Genomic DNA, 16,286 nt, shown 5'->3' with positions numbered 1-16,286 from the left:
TTACTACATTTCTGCATACAGCCTTGTGATATGAGTGCAACTGGAGAAGGCTAAGCTTCACTGGAGGCTGCTCAGCTCAGGCTGAAGGAAGCAAGCTAATACCCAGCTAGCCTTCAAAAAGGCAGCAATGGGGTTACCTTAAACTGGTGAATTTTACTCAGGAAGTACAATCAGAGTTAGGCTGCTTTGTTCATTTCTGTATTAAAATAAATGATGTCAGTAGTGATAGAGAAAAATAAGCTCTACAATAAACTTTGAAACTGTTTTCTGCAAGTATTTTGATGGTGTTATAAATCTGGCCATATGATGCTTATCACTAAAATTGGAGTCAAGTCATGAAAGTAAGATAGTTTAAAGTTGTAAAATGAATATTGAAATTCAGTAAATTGTAGTAACTTAAAATGACCCAGTTGGGGACTAGAGTTTATTACCTGGGTCTGTGTTTTCAGAGGCTCTCATATGTGGATAAATTTACTGTCAGATTATACTGCCAAGATCTGCCTTTTCTATCTTACATAATCAGATTGTATGACTAAATTTAGAGATACCAAACTAATCTAGTGATATCATGGCTTGAAAATACTGCTGGAGAAATTACTTGATGGTTTTATTTTGCATTCAGAAGTACATAGGAGAAATTCAGGACATGTTTCTCCACTGATAATGTAGAAATCACTGTCAAATCAAATGCGTCCCCATCAGAGAAAAATCTAATAATATCTACGACAGCTGTTTTTAAAGGAATTCAGAAGCAAGATACAATACTTTTAAGCAGATAATTATTTTAATAATGGATGACACTTTCTTTTCTAATCTTTTCAGAGCTTGTTATAGTGGATTTTGCAATTGGTCAATTTAAAATTTCCCCAAATGTCTTCCAATAATTTTCTGATACTCTAAAAGTTTGTAGTGAATTTATATGCCATAACCCCAGAGAATATGCACTTTATTGATCAGTGTGTAAGGGAAACCACCACTAAAGGTGATGAGTCTGTATTTCCTTTGAAGGAAAATCTGAACTTCAAAATGGAGCTAGCTGTTTACTGAAGAGCAGTACTGGGTCATGAAACATTGCCTGAATCTGTGAATAACTGCATAAGCAAAAAAATAATTATAATGTTACTGAATGTGTGTTATAAAACCTTAGGCACTGTCAGGATCCAAATGACATCAGAAGTGAAGATTTAAACTGAAGACAATCTTTTTTAGCATTTCTTGTATATAGTGCGTGAAGATATATATTGGAAGGAGATATTTTGTTGGTTTTTAAATTTTTGTTACCAACTGACACCAGTAATGGATAGTGTATGTTTTTTGTAAGTAAGTCTTTTCATTAGGTCTCGTGTATGAGATCTCTGCCTGAAAACTGACACTTCTATGCTGTTGAATATTGAAGCTATTAAAATGTTTGATAAAATCTTTTCCATAAACTGAGGTGTTCTGTATTTGACTTTCTGTTTCTAGTTCATAAGATGGTGAAAACTGCTATCAGTAGTCTTGCTTCAAATGAATGCTTATACAGTTTGTTGGATTGGAACATACTTATTTAATTCTCTTTCCAAATATAATTTGTAGAAATAATTGTAGTTAGTAATGAAAAAAATATAGATTTTTTACAATACTAAAGATCTTTGTATAGAAAAGAGTTAGTGCAGAGTCGAAAATGAACATGACTCCTGCTTCTCCCCCACCCTACCAATTACACAGGTGAGTGCACAGAAGTGGTGAAAATGCAATTAAAATAAGGATTTGTGTTTTCAGGAAAAAGCAAGCCAAAAAAAGCCAATATGTATTTGGGAATAATGTTTTCAGGAATTCTGGTATGATTGGGCTCCTGAAGTCTTTGTTTTAAGGTGGTTTAAACAATTAAAATTGGAAGTCTTTCAAAAGTCAGTTGAATATAAGCTCTTGGATGTCTAAAACCCTCTTGAAGTTTCAAAAGAAAATGTGCAGTGCATGTACAATAATAACATGCATTGCAGATACAAGAAGGCATTTCTGATGGGTGACCTACTGTTCAGTGGTGATTGAACTTTCTCATCAGCTTTAGCTGTTATGGGATCCAGAGATTTACAGACAAGACTTTGAAATGCTTTGCTTAATACTAATCCTTTGACTACTGATCAGCAGGAAGTGAGATTGAAAACACAGTGGAACTGGGGCTAACAAGCTGAGGTTCGCAACAGAAGGAAAAGAATTTGTTTTAGTAGGGATGAGTTCTTATCTCTTCATGCCACGAAGTTTTACATCACCGTGAGTTTATTCCTGTTAAAGTATGTGCAACTGTCATGAACTGGGACACAGCAACTGCAGAAAACTTTCTTCGGGGGAGGAGAAAGAGAAATCAAGCATTAGTTTCAAAAAAGCATTATTCTAAGTGTACTGAACAGTGAGAAGTAAAGATAGAAAACCAAGGAAATTCAACAGAAGATGGAGGAGAGAAGAAAGTGGCTTCAGAGGACAGCAGCAAAGTCAAGATGTAGTGATAATAGAGAGGCTTAATGAGATTGTTTTCTGCACATCCTGTTCAGGTAATTCCCTCCATTGTAAATACACAGGAGGTATTGTGGTTTGTGGAATGTCCACCTGATGAAGGATCACTAGGTCCGAGTTGCTTTAAAAATGTAGAGCATAATTATGTTATGATTAATGAGGTTTTGTTTGTTTGGCAGCAAATGTGTGGATGGGCCACAGAATTTCTGTCATCTCAGAGCAGTGCCATAACACGTGTTCCTTTTTTCTGATATGATTTTGATGATGACAGATCAGAAATGCTGCTTGAATTTTTAACTAAAAGAACAGCAAAACTGAACAATGAAATCTGCTGACCAAACAGATTTGAGTAGGGTCTTTTGCTTCCTTCTGCCCACAAATGATTCCTTAAGCAACTCAAAGTTCCTCTGAAGCAATGTCTCAGATGCCAGATATGATCAGTCCCCCACTCGGGATGTGTATTACTAGGGGGGTATTGCTTTTAATTGGGGAGGGGACTGGAGGGCTTGTGCCAGTCAGCAGTGTTAAATGCTATTATTCTGACATAATCTTGCTTTAGTGTGATACTTCATCTTGAAAAATACTTTTCTGTCACATTTCCGTGTTAAAGGTGCAAAATCCCATAGGAAGTTAGAGCAGTGATTGAGTTTGACATAAATCCACAGTTTAAAGAGAGGTCAAAGATCATACTGACATGTCACCCTTCGGACATGCTTGTATATTTACTGTTGTCTGTAAGATCTCACTGCTCATAATGCTACAGTTTTCTTAAGGAGAGATTACTGGCTTTGATTGCCTTTCCACTATATGCTGTTTTGTCAAGGTGGACAACAGAAGCAGAGCAAGTAGTGGTAAAATAAAGGAGAAAGGTGTGCAGTGATCTTCATGTAAAGGTCAGTGAATTCATTTATTAGCAGTGTGCTGCTGTTTGGGTTCTTCTTTCAGGAAAAAGCAGCAAAAACAAAAAGCATGGGAAAGGTCAGTAGCTTCACCTGAAACCTTGAAGGACAGTTAAGAATGAGGAGTGCTCATTCCAACCTGTATGCAAACAGCTAGACTACTAATTCACTAACTTGTTTGCAAATCAGTTCGATTCCTCTGGATCCATTTCCTGGAAATTGCTTCTATTTGACCTGAAAGAAGTCTGTTTGTTTTTCTATTATAAATTGAATGGGAGAAAAAAAAAAAGTCTTGCAAAAATACCACGTCCTTTACTGACTAGATACATTTATGTACTTAGCCAAATGAACAGTTCATATCAAGTCATTTTTTTTTCCATTACAAAATGATACCTTGCAAATATATCTTTTCACAGCGATCTTACCGAAGCATTGTAAAAATAGCAATAGTTTTCAAAGCTCATTTAGCTTCTCTCTAAGGCCTGGAAAAAATGGGAATGTCTTTGGCCTACTTTTCAATCTGGATAAGGAGATGGCTGATCTGATGTGATGGGGCAGGGAATTCTTAACTCATTTCTTAGTGTCTGTAGTGAAGGTACTCACAGCCTCGTTTTACGTATTGAGGTCATTGGCTAATATGTGTCAGAAAAGCATAGAGCTGTACCAGATACTGTCAAGAACACATGCAGGAGAGCAAATCAGAATTGGAAATCAATTCCAACTGAAACTGACACAAGGAAAACTAAAGCAGAGGGAAATGTGACAATGATATGTTCTTTTTGTAATTCAGTTTTTGGTAGGGAATTCTGTTCTGAAACTTAAACCAAATAAATAAAAATTCACTATGACATAAAGCTGAATGAAAATACTCAAGATTAGAGAGGTCACTAGAGACAGTATACTGAAAGTGTTTTTGAAAATTAACTTGTCTTCCTTAAATATTTCATTCTTTTGGCATTTTTCTGACAGTCGGGTTTTTTTAGGTTCCCAATGCAGCCAGCCTCATAGGTTTTCCAGTTTAGCCTATCCAACTGGAATGTCAGCTATGTGTTTTATGGGAATTGAAGTCTTAACTGTGTCAGCACAGAAGCTCCACTGCCTGGAGACTGACTGCTTTGGGATCTAAGAAGCCATCCTGATCACTTCAGGTGATAAGAAATGCCACCAGTGTTCATTAACAGCTCCTCCGTGCAGTTTTTCCTATTGTATTGATGCAGCTGGAAGGCTGTTGTACAATGATTTGATGTGCAAGCTTGCTGCCTTCCCACATCTACAGGTGCACTCTGAACAGCCTTTGAGTGCTTACCAACGGAGTAATCCAATTAGAACACTCACAGAACTCAACTGTTTTTCCTCAGATCCATTCAGGAAGGTTGAATATTAAAAAAGTGGAACAGTTGGTCATGATCTAATGAAGAACAGTTGTCAAGATCAAAATAACAGAAGTATATTAAAATCTATTTTACAATAGCTGTGTCTGCAGAGTTGCAAAACATGAATTTGAGTAACGTGTAATGCCAGGTGGTACAGAGCCTTAATTCCTCCTTTTCGATTTGTGCTTACTTTCAGGTTTTGTACTGTAATAAAACACATTTGTCCTCAGTTAAAAAAACAAAACAAAACAAAAAACCAAACAGTTTTCTTAGTTAAAAAATGATTTCTGATCTTTGCCTAGGAGTAGAGGAAAGCAGTTGCCAGTTGTCACTGTTGTTTTTTGTTTTTTTTTAGAGGGCAGTAGAGAAGTAGGAGCTTTAACAGAAGGAATCAGTGTTTATATTTTCAATAAGCCTATACAGTATGACACCGTATTTCATGGCAGGCTACAGTAGGGGGATGGGGTATATGCATTTGCAGCATTGTCGCTATAGACAAGCTCAGCAAAGTTATGATTTAGTCATACTGTCTTTACAATTACTCTCAAACAAGGAATTGAGTAGTGCCTCCAGTCTTCCACAGCAAAGGAAAGTCCTACCTGAAAGAACAAGTGCTTTATCCTCTCATCATACTATAACTGCTTTTTCAGTTAAAGAGAAAGCATCAAAACTTGCCAAGCTTTTTGTAGTTGGAGTGGTGGATCTAAAATATGCTTAAGTCATAGAGATACAGGATTGATAGCAAATGCAAAGGCGCCTCAAAACAGTACTAAGTCTTGACTGATGCTGTTGCTTAATGGAAAGGGGAGACGTGGGTGAAAATGACAGATTTAAATATCTGATTAAGAGAGTGAGATTTTCTCGGCATGAACTTCATGATGGTCCAGCCTCACTGCATTGAGGACCTGAGACTTTTTTTAGACCACATGAGGAATAAAGAAGTTTATTCAACTTTGCTGAGAGTACCAATGTCTACATCTGTCCAAACTTCTACATCTTTTTATCTGTGCTGATGCCATAGTGGAAAGACAATATAAAGCCCGTTTCTGTGTCTGGCTGTGGGGGGGTTAGCCTTGCTGGCTGGCAGATATCTACCATGGTGTCCCTGCTGCTCCTTCCTCCTCATACATTTCCCCTGCTCCGGGTTGGCTCCTTCCCACAGGTTGCAGTGCCTGCCAGAAGTCTAATCCAGCATGGGTTCTCAGCTGGCCATGGTGCTTTTGGGAAATTTCCATGGACTCCATCTTGCTGGGGAACCCAAAGCACCTCCTCCCTTTCCTTCTCTGGCCTTGATGTTCGCAGGGCTGTATCTCACACTTTTTACCTCACTTATCACTCTCTGAGGCATTTTGCTTTTTCTTAAATACACTTCTTCCAGGGTGCTGCCATGTTGGCTGTGGGGCGCAGCCATGCCCTGTCACAAGGCCATTGGAGCTGGCTGGATCCAGCTGTTATTGGCACAGGGCAGCCCCAGCCCATCCTCACAGATGCCCCTTCAGCCTCTGCCAGCACTTGGGCACGGGCACAGCACTCTGCCTAAGCTCTGTGGGCAGAGAAGCAAGCTCACAGTCACTCTATGAAGCTTATTTACTTGTCCTTAGGGTGACCAGGAGTACAACAGGCTGATGGACGTAATTTTCTTTCTGTACCTCTGGCAGTATTCAGGCTCTTAGGCTGATAAGATACTGACATCTTGCTATTGCTGGCACAGTTATTCTGATTTAAAGAGAACAGCATGAAAATTGACAGTGTAATAAATAATGTTAGAAAGCTGTTAATTCGAAAATCTTAAGTCTGTTCAGTGATGGAGCTGAGCCAGGCTGTTAATGAGAAGTATGGTTTCGGTAAACAGAATTGCATTTGGTCATGATCCATAGATGGCTTTATGTCTCAAATTGAAAGCAGAAATTATGTGGGACAGAAATTTGCAGTGTTCTACATTTTTTTCAGCTATTTGAAAAACAGTATTAAATACTTACAGGTACATTCTCTCCTGTAATATGTAAGATGCATACAAGTCAACTTGTAGTTGGCAGTAAAGGACTTGGACATTTTAATCTAGAGAAGAACTTCACACTTAAGTCCTAATTGTGCAAATAACCCATCTGGTTTGAGCAGTGCCGAACCGAAGTGATATTTTCAAAGCTAAATCAAGCCCTTAGAAATTAGACAATCTGTTGCCACTTCCACCCAGCTGTACTTCAAGTGGTGTCACTGTTATCCACTAACCCAACTACTACTAAGCAACATGTGAGTGGAAGGGCTTCAAACAACTGAGCAAGTATTGGTGGTAGTTGGACTGGATGATCTCTTCCAACCTTGGTGGTTCTATGACTCTAAATGATTGTCACATTTCTTCTCTTCGTGGTACTATAGCGGCCCCAGAGTGATATTCACTGAATGTTGTTTAGCTTATAAGTGTGTAAAGCAAGACATTAGGAATTTTTCCACAGCTTTCTCTTAACATTTATCATTATTTGCAGATATTGTGTCCTAAGTGCTTTTTGTTTAAGTAAGATCTTCATGACAAACCCCCTAGCACAAGCCTTTGACTCTTCCTTTCATTCTGTGATGAGAATCTCTTTGTCAAGTATCTGAAAGATATTTAATCTTTTCTTGTTTACCCTAATTGTTCAGGTTGTAGTAAGATGTTTTCAAAGGGAAACCCAATTTAAAGACAGGTGTTCTGGTTAAGGGAGATGACTGAAAGTTGGATCAAGCGAAAAGAGACACAAAATCCCAATTACATTTTCTGAAGTTCTTCTTCATGATCATCCAGCAAAACTACAGTATTTATTTTATCTTTTGCCATAGGCTCCTTCATTTAGCATCTATGTAAAATCCAAAGTTGCAGCCTATGCTTTGGTTCATAGGTTCATAAGGTTGGAAAGGACCTACAAGATCATCTAGTCCAACCATCCTCCTATCACCATCCCTACCAACTAAGCTACTAAATCAAATCCCTCAGCACCTCATCTAAACGCTTCTTGAACAGCGCTAGGGACGGTGCCTCAACCACCTCCCTAGGCAGGCCATTCCAGTGCCTGACCACTCTTTCAGAGAAAAAACGTAAGTTTGAAGTTTACCAATAAATTCTGATATTCAGGTGGGACAGATGAAAGAAACAAGTGGTCAGGCACTGTCCCTCAGTACCTGAAGAAATTACTAATATCTGAACTAAACACTCACTTTTATTCACTATGGTCGTAATTCAAAATTAGCTGAGAAGATCAAGTAAGTTTCAGACACAGAACAGAAAGGAACTGAAGGGGAACAAGTATTAGTTATAAAAATTGCCTTTACACAATTATTTATTTCATAATTTACTTATCAGACTAAATAGTCATGTTTTCTTGTTAGAAATGTATCTGAAGTATTTTCTATTTCATCTATGTGGATATAAAATATCTAACAAACATTACTTTTGAGATAGCCAGGACAAGGACCACAGCCCATTGTGAATCCTTTGTGCTATACTTCTCACAGACAGCTATATAGAGGTAGTTCTTATCATAGATTGTGTATGTTTATGATCAGATGAAACATATATAAAGCATACGAAAGCAAGGAATGTGAAAGAAGGATTATTAAGTTAATAATGTAATTAACAAACTTACATTGCAACTACAGATCAGCTCACCATGCTCGTATCCCCTGAAGGGGCATCATTCAGTTTCAAGTCTACAGAACAGAAGAGATTTTGGTTTCTTTTCTTAGCTTTGTTAAAGAAACATAGTCAAGGTTTCAAATACTGCTCATCTCCCACTTGAGAAAGTGAATGTGTTTTGAAAGGCACTTCTTGAAGAGTTGTTCAGCTTGTCTTCCAGAAAGCTGCCTAGGTTCTTGCACTATGACTTTGTTAGAACCTGTCATTCAGGGCTCATAGCATTATTCCTTCTTCTTGTATGGGATCAGGTGTAACAAGAATTTATACTAGTCTTGCAACTTATTATGAGCTAAATCTATTCAGATGTCAGGTAGTGTAATAGTGTTCACACTATTTAACCTCAGCACTTCACCTTCTAAAGATAAATCGCTGGCAGGTCTTTCTGCTAGTCTTCTAAAAGAGATGGGTTTGTATGTCTATTTAAATCTTGAGTGTTTACGTAATTCATTGATTCAGTTAATTGTACATTTGCACTTAAGACCAAGATCCAGATTTCTGAACATGGATAGTGTAGTGAGCCACTGTCAGAATTGGTTCAAATTCATGCAAGCAACTACTGTTTTCAAGAATTTCAGTACTTACTTGGACTATCATGAATAGTGGTTTGGTGGTCATTGCTATTTGTGATCTTCTTTAAAATCAATATGATAATATGAACACCTTTGTCTGAGACTTTAACCTGATCTCAGAGAAATGTGTTATAAACTCACCACCTGAAAAATCTTGATTCCCTTATAATCTGAAGGCAATCCTGGACCTTCTGGGATTGTAGTCTACAATATCATAGTCTTGATAGCCTTGGTATTGTGGATAATGCTGTGTGGGTATGAAAAGAAGCTAAGAACATGAATCTTTACAACTTTTTGATTGTGCTTTTTGTGCATTCTGATCAGGCAGGAATCAATTTTTGAAAGTTTACCCAGTGTATCTGGTGCTGGTCTTCATTTTCAAGCAAGTCGAAGATATTTTTATGCCAACAATCGTGGAGTTTGAGTTCAGATTGACACAGCCCTTCTTTGAATGCTAACGAATAATAGCCATCTTTATCTTTGGAAATATAGTGACATGTCTTCTTGTTGCTTCCTAAAACTCAACAGGCCTTATTATTATCCTTTCTATAATTGTGATTATTTCAAGGCAGTTACCCTACAAATAGGTTGGACAACTCACATGAATCAGATGCACTATATACGGCCCTTTCTAGATAATGAATGAAGACTTAAAACTATTGTTTTTCATTGTAATGGTTTTCTGTTTTCTTCAAAGTATTCCAGCTGATTAGACATTTGGCCTTAGCAACAGAATTTCATGTGAACACAGAGAAAAGCTTTAATTAATATGATGTTAATCTTTGTAGAGTGACAGCTACCAAACTATCATGGGAAAACAATAAAGGTTATTATACAAGTAAAGGGAAAGTAACTTTGAAGTTTATTTAATTGGCAGAAGACTCAGTTCTCACACATCACTGCTGATACCTTGAATTGTCACCATTGGATCCTAAGAATAGTTGGTGCCCTCTCTAACTTCTACAGTGAAGGCTGTTGGCATTATCGTGCAATGCATAGGTACAATTATTTCTAAAGATGCAACTTCATAAATCGTTTAAGCCCAAGGCAGTCTATACTGCCACCAAAAAGGTCAATCCTGATCATAAGCTCCCAAGCCCCCCTTCATTTTAGTTGTAAAAAGGATGCCTGATCTGGCTGATCAGCTCCCTGATGTAGCTCCAAACTAAGCTTAGCAGAGAGAGGAAAAAAGAGAGAAGGCATGGAACGATCTGAGTTGTTGTAGGGAAAAGCCATCTGTTTTAGCAGCAGCACTATTTTAAGGTCGTAAGCAATTAAGACAATTAAATCTGTAGCCAGCCAGAGGTCATTACAGGAGAAAAAATACTTTTGATTTTCTCTCCAGAGCTCCTAGAAAGAGTTCAAATTTGTCTCCTCTTCCTGCCACAAAGACTTGCCATTCACAGTGGTCTGCGTAGATTTTGGCAACATGATTTGTCATTTTAGAATGATTTGATCAACAGTAAAGTCATTAGGAGTATGACCATAAATTACTCTTATTAACTTGTCATAGCTAAGATGAGTATAGCTTTTATGTCTCGGAACTGTTATTTCAGATTTTCTCCCTGCAGACTGAAGGAACAGTTCCTGTGCTTGTTTATATTCACTTGGCTTTTGCTTACCAACTGCTTTTCTTTATTACTGATTTATTTAATAATTTATTGGGGTTGTAGCAGGAAGAATTTAAATTTTGAAGGGTAGTACACAGGAAAATATTCTTCTTGCACTGTGCTTGCTGTTTCACTGATGGACAGGCAAATAAAATTGCCTGAATCCTAACATCGGTTGATGACTTCTGTATATAGGAAAGTACAGATGAGGTGTTCCAGTTCAGACTGTTCACCACCAGTTCTGAAAACAATTGCTGTGGCCTCAAAATCCATGTGGCAAAGCCCTTGCTCAAATAGCAGCTTTGGCTGTTTTCCAGTGCACCCAGATAAATCTAACAATTAGAGGCTGGCGCAGTGCCTACCAGGTAGCCCCACATTCCCACTGGGATAGAGAAACTCACAGAAGTGCTGTTGTGGGCTGTTGAAACCAGTGCAAACAGTCGGACTACAATGTGCCAAGAGCAGGCTAAAAATGCTCAATGAAACGGAAAATGCCAATTATATTTAAACACAAATATTTTGCAGAAACTCATCCCATTCAAGCCTTTCTGCCAGGACGCAGACAATGCTAGCTGGACGGTTGCCAGTTGGCTGAAATAGTGGATGCTGAAGAGCCTCTGCTTTCAGGGTCTGTTCTCCAGGGCTGCATAACAACGGTGGAAGCCTCTGGGCCTCCAGGGCTCCCAGATTATCTGCTTCCTGTCATGGAGTCTGGAAAACAAGAGTCTTTACCAAAGGTGGGTGTCTCAGGTGTCAGCTTCCCACTCCTTAGCAGGAAGCCCCCCATGCACAGCATTTCGTGTCTTTTTAATTTTATATAGCTATTTTGGAATTTTCTGTGCATCTGAAATTTTTTTATTTGCTAATAAGAAATAGATGGTTGCTTTGAATCCAGTGGAGAGCAGGATTTTGAAAGGCCATCTAGCCCTCCTTCCCCCGTGCAGGCCCAGCTATGCCTAGGCCATTCCTACAAATGTTTGTTTTAACCAGCTATAACCGAGGTTAAGAACTAGGACAGTGAATTCCAGGAGGTCAAGTTATGCAGAATGGCAGCACTTACCACATACTCGTTGTTGTGGCAGGCTCAGCATTCACGAAGTTTCTTTATAGGTTCATAGGTTCATAAGGTTGGAAAGGACCTACAAGATCATCTAGTCCAACCATCCTCCTATCACTATCCCTACCCAACTACTAAATCAAATCCCTTAGCACCTCATCTAAACGCTTCTTGAACAGCGCTAGGGACGGTGCCTCAACCACCTCCCTAGGCAGGCCATTCCAGTGCCTGACCACTCTTTCAGAGGAAAAATGTTTCCTCAGGTCTAATCTAAATCTTCCCCGGAGGAAAAAAAAATGAGTTTTTTAGTTAACGTTTTAAGTTTGTAGAAATGCACAGCCAGGATCACCTACAGCTAATCAATATACCTTCATATTTCTGTTGGAGAACACTGGATCAGAGTCACCTCACACGTATGTGCATGAAAACTGCAAACTGCAGTATGTGCAGAAAAACTGCAAAAGTTTATAATGGAGATAATCCATGATGAATTTTATGTAAGCAATAAGTGCTAAGTAATAATTAGCTAATTAAAGAAGTCAGGAGGATGAGAGAAACAAGAAAGAAGGAAGCACATTATAAAAATTGAAGTGCTGAATAGTACTTTAGTAATCAGTGCATAGCATATTGCATGTCTTGCTTGTCCTTTATCGGGAGAATATGAAGATGGTTTCATTCACATATTCTAAAACTTGGCCTATTACAAGAAATTGTTGAGAAACAAAAGTACCCTTAATATCTCTTCCAGTCTGTCTCTAGTGAGAAGCACTAAATCACTGAACAAAGATCTTGCTTGGGGAAATTCTCTCTAACCAACAACACTGGTGATTGCCTCACATTTGAATCATTTGATGCATTCTTTGTGAGATTAAAACTGCACATTTGGAAGTCAAAATAAGAAAAATATGTTTGCTAATAACCTGCATAAACCTTGACTTCAGACAAGAGAGTGCATATTTGTTGTATAAAAAATGCCGTGCAGATTGAAGTGGATATTTTGGGAAGTGTCAAAAATGAGAAACATGAGTGCTAAAATCTTACAAAAAAAACCCACCTGTATTTACTCTAATTGTGTCAAACCTGTAGTAATAAGCACGCAGGTCATTAAACAGTTTCACTGAACTTGAGTGGCATCTGCTTCTGAATAATTAGATGGTACAGCATATTTTCATAATGAGAGAATTGAATAATTTCCCTCTTCTCTCACAGAAAGTTTATTAAGTGGTACAGCCATTAAAGTGCATATTTATTAGTGAAGCCCAGATGGCCAAATACTATAAGTGTAAAGAATAGCCGAGCAGTGTCAGGCCTTAATTAAGTAATTATAAATTAGAGGAACATCACTCAAAGCACAGAATATGAAATTACACCCTTTTTTTGCTATTATAAGTCCATAATGTTCAGTGGAGAGAAAAAATATAAAAGTATGACACTCTGTGAAAATAAATATAACCACAACAACATACAAAAATGAGTGACATACCTGTGAGGAGCTTTCACTCCTGTGTTTTGTGTGTTCTCCATGGGAAGTAGAGGTACTCAGATGTATAGGAATTAGGTGAGAAGTCTGTCATGCACTCTTAGTTATGTCCATTTTGTTCCTTCACTCTGAAAGGATGTGAGCATATAACAGTCATGCACTTCTTCCTTTTTTCTCATGACTGTGGAGTGCGAGGCTGGGTAACAAACACTCCAGATTAGACTAATTCTTTTAATATGTGCCAAATAGTGGGGGTCCAGTTTCTTGGGTGAACACAGAGCAGAGATCCAAACCCTACCAGGATCCACCTTAGCAGTTTTTCTGTCCCAAAATACCTTCTGTACAAAGAATGGAGAAAGGTGTAGTGGTTTAAACTGGAGTGGGGTTGCATTTCCTGATGGATATTGCTCAGGCTATAGAATAGGCTTCTTTGGGCAAAGTTAGTGGAAGAGACAACTAGAGACCAGGTTTATTAACAGGGGATGATGACAACATTAAGCCCTTTATGTATAAGGTTTTATGTATATGGATTTATAGCAAAACTTCTGCAGCTTAAATAACAAACATGAATTTTGTTGGATTTTTGATGTTCCTCTGTAATTTCATCTCTCAAAAGAAGAATTTCCATAACAAAACATAATTCTAAACAAATGTAGGAGCTTTTACAACCCAGGCATTCAATACAAATGTTGTTTAAATAACTACAGATACTAATTAGGCCCACTGTCCAAGCCAGTGCTCAAATACTGAAAATCAATTTAAGCTTAATGTTGCACATAACTCTTTCCAGTGTAAAGACTGCAAATCTATACCACATTTTCCTTTAAACATTTAGAGATTTTCTGGTTGTTGCCATCAGCAAAACAACTAAGAACACAGCGAATGTTAGTTGTATGTGGTCATGATACAAGCCCACCGGTCCTTCCGTTCCCAGAACAGGGTCCTCAGTTTTTGCAATGTCACCCACCAGGATTTACCAGGGAATGCACCTGTCCCATTTGGTTTTGGCTTTTTTTTTTTTCTTCCAAAGACCACAGGCACTGGGTGGACAAAATCATGCCTTTAGGATGTTGGCTAAACTCTTAGCATTTCACTCCTCTGAAAAATCCACTAGTCACACCACCTTTCCAGGATGAAGTAAGAGGTGGATTTCACAGTGGAGACATTAAGAATGAAAAAAACCAACAGATCAGGGACAAAACAGCTGATCAGCTGGTGAATGATGTAGCCAATACGTTCCTGGTGTAGCTGAAATCAGCAGATGTGTACTGCTATTTATTCTGCAAAAAGTTGGATTTTACCAAAAGTTTGCCTGTGCCTGATTCTTGGTAGCATTTATGACCAGAGTTAATTGCTTAGCAGTTCCTACTTCCAGACTCTATTTAATTAATTGTAAATATGAACACTCTGGCACAGGGCATCCCTAAACCACTGAGGTGCATTAAGGGAGGTTTTTCTTCTCCTCTTTTGCTTATACTCCTCCTCAGCTTTCGTAAGGTGAAAGAAGTAGTAGGGCTATATCTTATAAGACCTTTACAGTTAAATGTCTTGAAATTCTCTTGCAGTTACATCTGGAGGAAAACTGAAAAAGTTTAAGATTCACAATTCTCACCACAAATTTATGGTGACTGAAGAAACCATTCCTTTAGCTCATGTTGATTAGAATGTCTCATATTCCATTATGCCTTACTATTGGGTCTTGTAATGCAAAAGTATATAATTATTCTTTTTGTTTTACAGGATGGTAGTGTACTTATTCAGCAGTTAATATCTAGAATGGCTCCCCATTTTTCAATCTTCCTAATAAATCCTGCCTTTGTCTTATAAGATGGATTTGGCTTCTTGTGTTAATAACTATCTTCATTATTTTGTCTTTGATAAAGGAGTGTATTTGAAAGATCAGATATGCAGCACTGGAAGCTATATATATATTTACATAGTGTCCTCAGCTAAGGGGCAGTCCATCATTTGTAAGAAACTGAGACAGCATAATCAGTCACAAACATATTGTGAAACCCATCAATACAGTGTCACCGACATCAAAAAGTAATTGTGTTTTAAAATATTTGCTGGATGAAAGCAGAAAAGGGAAGAATGAAAAGTGTATCAACATTTCAGTGTTAGTAATTCTGCCAGATGTACTTCTCTTATTGCAGTCATAATTTGTGGCCAGATCATAAGTCCTGGTGTTACCTTTGTCATCTGGAGAGGTTCTTCAAGGAGCAAAGAAATGTATTGGCAAAGGTTACATAACAGCAGTGACAGATGGAGACCTAAGTGCTTTATGCTCTGTGCTCAGCCTAGGGCCCAGTACTCAGGGAAACAACAACAGAGATGAAACCCGTTAGCTTGTCACCATCTTTTTATAGATTCTTTTGGAAGGCTCATTTAGTCTTGACAATTTCTTCATAAAGTAAAAATTTCCTATTTCCTGCCCTCTTGGGCCATATAACGTGGCAAAAAAAGAAGCCTCTCAGTATGCTTTATACATAAACAAGCCTCGGTATTTTACAGTATTTAAATACTGTAATATAATTTTAATACGGTATTTATCAGCTGCTGAAAATGATCAAGATTCACTTTTGACAGACTTATTTAATACCTTATTATTAAAACAACATATGTCTGGATTTACTTTTTTAATACTAATGGATTACTCGTTATTTATATTAAGCATATGTTGAGAACGATGTGTTTAAACTCTGAAAATTCTCTTCAGAAAATGAAGAAAGAGGATCTGAAATTGACATTTATTAACTGTTCTAGAATCATAGAATTCTCAGAGTTGGAAGCATCCTTTAAATGACATCTAGTCCAACCACCCTGCAATGAACAGGGACACCTACAGCCAGATCAGGTTGCTCAGAGCCCCCTCCAGCCCTTGAATGATTCCAAGTATGGAGTGCCCAACACATCTCTGGGTAAACTGTTCCAGTGCCTCACCACTCTCACTGTAAAAGACATTTTCCTTATATTCAACCTAAATCTCCCATCTTTAAGTTTGAAACCATTTCCCCTTGTTCTACTGCAACAGACCATGCCAAAGAGTCTGTGCACTTTCTTCTTACAGCCCCCCTTTAGATATTGAAAGGCCGCTCTGAGCTCTCCCCAGAGCCTTCTCTTCTCCAGGCTGAACAT

General features: G+C 38.1%; 1 protein-coding gene across 3 annotated transcripts in view; it reads left to right on the top strand.

Annotated features, from left to right (window-relative positions):
- Positions 1-1,419, top strand: part of POT1 (protection of telomeres 1) — a 58,658-nt gene extending 57,239 nt beyond the window's left edge. For 2 of the 3 annotated variants that reach the window (XM_065743522.1, XM_065743519.1), the window contains exon 21: positions 22-1,419. The gene's annotated coding sequence lies outside the window, so the exon portion shown is untranslated. The remainder of the gene's footprint in view (positions 1-21) is intronic. The other variant, XM_065743520.1, reaches the window with a different exon arrangement.
- The last annotated feature ends 14,867 nt before the right edge of the window (positions 1,420-16,286 follow it).

Source organism: Cyrtonyx montezumae, unplaced genomic scaffold, assembly GCF_038088225.1.
Source record: "Cyrtonyx montezumae isolate F1298 unplaced genomic scaffold, pur_monq_1.0 scaffold_3, whole genome shotgun sequence".
Taxonomy (NCBI): Eukaryota; Metazoa; Chordata; class Aves; order Galliformes; family Odontophoridae; genus Cyrtonyx; species Cyrtonyx montezumae.
The sequence above is the reverse complement of the archived record's forward strand: the minus strand, read 5'-3'. Positions and strand labels throughout refer to the sequence as shown.